The sequence below is a fragment of the Pseudorca crassidens genome, chromosome 3, assembly GCF_039906515.1.
Source record: "Pseudorca crassidens isolate mPseCra1 chromosome 3, mPseCra1.hap1, whole genome shotgun sequence".
NCBI lineage: Eukaryota > Metazoa > Chordata > Mammalia > Artiodactyla > Delphinidae > Pseudorca > Pseudorca crassidens.
The window spans coordinates 72,011,377-72,017,376 of NC_090298.1; positions in this window are offsets into that span (position 1 = coordinate 72,011,377).

The window sequence follows — 6,000 nt, forward strand, 5'->3', positions numbered from 1 at the left end:
GGTAATGTGCAAAATCAGCAGAATTAGAAATTGGAGAAGCTTCAGTAATGCATCAATAGGTATCCTGTCAAACATGAAAACAAGGGCTTCCCTGGTGGCGCAGTGGTTGAGAGTCCGCCTGCTGATGCAGGGGACACGGGTTCGTGCCCCGGTCCGGGAAGATCTCACATGCCACGGAGCGGCTGGGCCCGTGAACCATGGCCACTGAGCTTGCGCTCCGCAACGGGAGAGGCCACAACAGTGAGAGGCCCGCATACCAAAAAAAAAAAAAAAAAAAAAAAAAAAAAAAAAAAAAAAAAAGAAGGTAAAGTAAATCTCCAGTGTCAATCTCTACTTGAAGCTGTCACTGAATTCCACTTCTTTACTTGTACTTAATAAATGATAAACTACGGTCCAAAGACTGCATGAAAAAGTCCACATAATGATTAAATGTCTAACAGAAAATAAAATAAACATTTACTGAGTACCTATCATATGCAAGGCAATATGTCCACTGCTATGGAATTCACAAAAACACAGAAGATACTGAGATCTTCTCCACGTGTCACTAGGAATTTCTAAATAATCTCCTGGTTTCCCTCTCTTGCACTCTCTTTCTCTCTCTAGCAAACCTACCCCAACCACCCTTCTTGTGGCTCCCAGACCATATTTCTACTGTACAGAGCCTCACACAGTACCCATTTTACGACAAAATTTTTAAATGGGTTTCTCTGATCATTCTGATCTTTGCAAGCATCTGATGGTCCTCATCATGGTCCTCATCACATTCAGGGTCCATAAATTTAAGTGCCTATCAGGGCCAGGCAGGTTATTTAGATGAGTGAATCCTGTCAAGCATAAGAAAAAAGACAGAGAACAGCAGCCCTTATACAAAAAAGGCAACAGCTAAACTGGTCTAGCCAAATATTGCCTCACAGGAATGGAAGCTCAGTGTTGTTCTTTCTTAAGAAAAGCATCAAATTTGGATTTTTTATTGAAATCACCTAACTCTTCAGTTTATTTTCAAAACCATAAAAAGACCTGCTGACCTATAGCACAAAATACAAACTCCTTGATTTAGCATGTAAGGCACTTCAAACTCTGTTTCCAAACTAACTTCCTCATGTCTCTTCCCACACACTGCGTTCTGCACTCATCCTTCCTGAACACGCCATATTCCTTGACAGTTCTAAGATGGAAGCACATTAGATTGTGGGCCAATCCCTTATCCAAGTCCACTCACCTCTAAGAACTGACTGCACTTAAAGCCACCTCCACTCAGAAGTCTTCCTTAACACCTATAGGACAAAGTCAGCCACGGTTTATTATATCTGTTTCCTTTTTTTTATTCATATACATACAGGCTGTCCCTGACTTTCATATTTTCAGCTTCTGAACAGCCAACACTTTCATGCATTATACATCGACACTCCAAAGTGCCTTTTGTATGCCAAATCCAGACTTTCGTACATCAGCAGATCAACGAACATTTTGCGCTAATGTGTGGTGGCACCGCCTGACAGCCAAGAGTTCTGTTTGGGCCGTCATGCCATCTTTGTCTGTAAGAGCAGGCTTTATGTAATTATTTGAATATTTTTTGCTCTTTGCCCTTATTATTTTGCCAGAATGAGTGGAAAATGAACACTGAAAATGCTGATAATAATGATAAAAATCTTAGGTCTCATGAGCTTAATACAGTTGAAACAAAGATGAAATCATTAGGCATTCCCATTATGGCACATCTTTAACCCCAATCAGCCTCTTAACAGATTTAAGCCCAGTCAACTGTACTCCAATTACGAAGGAAAAATATAAGATTAAGGACCCTGTATAAAATGCTAGAAATAAATTGTTGAAGATTGTGCGTAAATGGCAAGGTATAATTAGAGAGTATATCATATATTTTAGATCTCAAGGGAAAAAGAAAACTCTGCCTAACATGTAAGTATTTTTTTACTTTAACATTATGACTCTATTATGTGTTTAAGGAATGTATTATGTATGAATCCATGGATATTTGATGGACTCTTTCATTGGGAATCATAGTGCTTTTTACTATATCCTTAACCTCTGGGTGCCCTCAATCCACTTGCTCCCTAATTTCCTCACTCACTCACACATCATCTAGGCATGCTAAAGAATCTATCCTTGTTAATCCTCCACTCGATAGTCACTGACCCCTAAGGGGAGGCTGCCATACACCTGCTACCGACAGAAATGGGATGACCAATTTAGAGCAAAGATGGTATATACCTTGTGGAACAAAGAGATAAAACCTCAAGTACTGGGGAATGGGAGAGAGAGTTCTAACAATTTCTGGCTGTCTGTCAGGTACTGTGTATAAGTACTTTATTTACTTATAAGGATAAAATAAAAACTTGATAAAACTTGTCAAGGGTCATTGATGAGAGGAGGAAAGTGAACTCAGAGACTTACCCAAGGTCACACAAACACACAAGCAGCCAAACTACAATTTAAAACCAGTTGCGTCTGAATCCAAAGTGTATCCTCTTTCAAAAACACAATGCCTTCAGTATGCTCATTATTATAGATACTGGTCAAGGTTATTACCAGATGATCAAATGATGTATGTTCTTCTGCTCCACGCTTTAAACTTGTCCCTCTATATGTGATGATTTAACTTTCTTTTTCAGAAAGTTCTCATGCAGCCATTTATCAAATGGTTGGTTTGAATAGCTGCTACAAAGAAACATCTTATTCCTCACCCAATGCGTGGTGACATTTTTTTTTAGTATTAAATGTTTCACACAGCTCACTTAGAGCCAAGTTTTCTGAAATGAACTCTTTTTGTTCTTCTCAGGAGTGAACTTTCTCTGTGTGCATCTTCTCACAGTTCTTCTATTCAAGAAGATTTTGAAATTTCATGATAAACACGAAAATGATAAATAGTGTATGCAGTAAGATGAAAATCAAGACTAAATCTCCTGCTCGTAGTGATATACTCTGTGATGTCATGGATCACAACAGTTTCAAATACGGTTTTAATTTATAAATGTGTGCTTAAATACATTAATGAATAATTGAGGACATTCATGTGTGTATCTTACTCCCTTTCTCACTACCCTTTTCCTCCTTAAGGCATTGCAATTAGTTCCTACAAATCGAATAAATCTGTGGGTCAAAGTTCTCCGTTATCTACCTGCCCAATCCCATTTGCTTGTTTTTCTTGGTCTCTCTATAGAATTTAATATGTGCGTGGTCCCTGCTCTATTTCTATGTTGTAATCTGGCTCTTCTAAAATGGACAACTACCATAGGTTTTAAAGACTCTGCTCCCTGGCTGCAATTACTTACCTGCACCTATATCTACTTCTACCAGCTGGATGCCCACTAAAGACATTATTGGTTGCCCTCTCAGATATACAGTGATCCTTTTTTTTTTTTTTTTTTTGCGTTGGGTCTTCGTTGCTGCACGTGGGCTTTCTCTAGTTGCGGCAAGCATGGGCTACTCTTCGTTGCAGTGCATAGGCTTCCCACTGCGCTGTCTTCTCTTGTTGTGAAACACTTGCTCTAGGTGCACAGGCTTCAGTAGTTGTGGCTCATGGGCTCAGTAGTTGTGGCTCACAGGCTCTAGAGCGCAGGCTCAGTAGTAGTGGCGCATGGGCTTAGCTGCTCCCACGGCATGTGGGATCCTCCCGGACCAGGGCTCGAACCCGTGTCCCCTGCATTGGCAGGCGGATTCTTAACCACTGCGCCACCAGGGAAGCCCTACAGTGATACTACTGCTGCTGTTAGTGCTGCTGCTTATAGCTCCTATCTTCACCCCCTCAGACAGATAACCCTTCAAGATCTTGGAATCACCTAACTGGAGGTACCTGAGAGAAACACCCCACCTTGGGTGACGCTGAGCCAATCAGTAACTAATGTGGATACAAAAGCCCTACTTCCTCAAGGTGGGACAGACTTTCTGATGCAGTTTGTGCTCCAGTGCTTCCCTGTGGGGTCAGGCTAAAGTTGGACACTTGAAACCATGTCTTCGTTTGTTTTTGTTTTTGTTTTTGTTCTCCTTTTCCCTATCTTCGTCTCTCACTCATAAAGAGATTTCTCCTGAACACATACTCTCTTTCCTAGTTTTAGGCACTGTCTTAGGTGAGGCTCTACTTCCAGAGGAACTGACCTAAGAAAATGCCTAAAATCAAAACAAAGAGTATGTGGTGCTTTTTTCCCCCCTGAATTAATGGCTATAACAAAGTTTACTGGTTACATGACTCCAAAATTCTGGATTGTAGGACTTTCTTCCTAAAATCTGTTACTTGTCTGCTGTATCAAACTGGAGCCGAAAATGGATATTGAAATTCAGCCTGGTAATTTCAAAATCATTGCCTTTCCACCTCTTCATGTCTTGGCGAATCTTCTAGGTGTACCTGCTGCTCTCCTGGAATAAATGTGAACCTGGTGGTGCTGTGAGGGTGGAGATTCAGAGCTTCAAGACTTGTGGACCTATGGATGTTGTAGATCTATGGATAACTGACTAGAGCTGCTTTGCCAGGAACAAGGCTCAGGACAAAAGAGACAATCTAAGTCAACTCCAAAAAGGTGAAAATAAATTCTAAAGCAAAGAGTTTACAATAGGATCAAGAGATGGAGCATGGAGGTTTGGGAGGGTGAGTTGAAGGCTGAGCTTGGTGCAGTGTTAGGAAGCACTGATATGTGGTATATACACCCAAGGCCCTGGGATAAGTAGTGACCTTTTATAACTGAGCTTTTTTACATAGCTGGAGACTGAAACTCTACCTGCTTTCTTAGAGATCAGTTTGCTTGATCTCCTCTGACTCCCAGAATGCAGTTTTGGAAACAAAGCCCTTCTTAACCATTCTGCTACCACAAACCTTTACATTTGTGATTAGCACTCCCAGGATAAGATTCTCAAAGGCTATCCTCCCTGAATATCTGACCTCCTTGCTGCGAATACAGCCACACAAAAACTGATTTCCTGTAGTCTTGTGTACTCTAAACTTTTCCAAACCACTCTATGCTGTTGCTACCCAGGTAATAATATGGTATTTTACACTAATTTTGACCATTCAAGTTTTATGTATTATTTTCAATTGCATATCTGCTTAGATCCTCCTGACTGAATTAAAGGCTCCTAGAAGAGCCATATTAATATCCCCTTCATATCCTAGAGTTTTTGTCAGAGTAGATCTTTTATAAAAATTTTAGGATGAATAAAGAGCATGCTATTTATTTAACGAGGAATTATTTTGCACCTACTACGTGCCAGGGCATTTGTCTATCCACTGGTTTAAGTGCATCACTTTGAATGATACACACATGATGTCTCTTCATGGAATTTTACATTTGATTGAACAAAATAAATAAGCAGACAGTGGTTACATTTTATAAGGGAAATAAAAAAGGGAAGAGTGATAGAAAAGAACTGGTGTGGAAGAGAGGCTCTGTCAGTTACAGTGCTTAGAGAGAACTGTCTGAAGAAGTGGTAGTTTGGCTGAAAAACGAAGGACAAGAGGGAGGAAGTGTATGCTGGGAGGAAGCAACAGCAAGTAATAAAGTTCCTGAGGTAGGAAACACAAATAAACATGTTAAAGAAACAGACAGAAGGTCAGTGAGGCTGGAAGGCAGTGTAAAGAGATGAGCTCTATCAGATGCAGCCTGAAAGGAAAGCACAGGCAGGTCAGGCTACATCACTAAGCATCTGAAAATTCAGCCACGTGTATCAGCATGAACTCACTAAGCATCTGAAAATTCAGCAACATGTATAAGCATGAACTGCATAATTTGCAAGGCCTGTTGCAAAATGAAAATTTGGAGCCCCCTGTTTTTTAAAAAAATGGGGGAAATGTAGTTTAAAGTACTAAATTATGAACCATTTTGCTTTTCCCCTCAATCTCTTTCAATCTGTCACAGTATTTTTATTTGCTATTTAATGTCTGACTCCCTTTGGCATGAGGATGCTTGCTAGACAAGTACGTCGGGATGTCCAGCACCATGCCCCATCAACCTACATGGTGCGGTGTGGACACCCAAACCCTCACCTTCC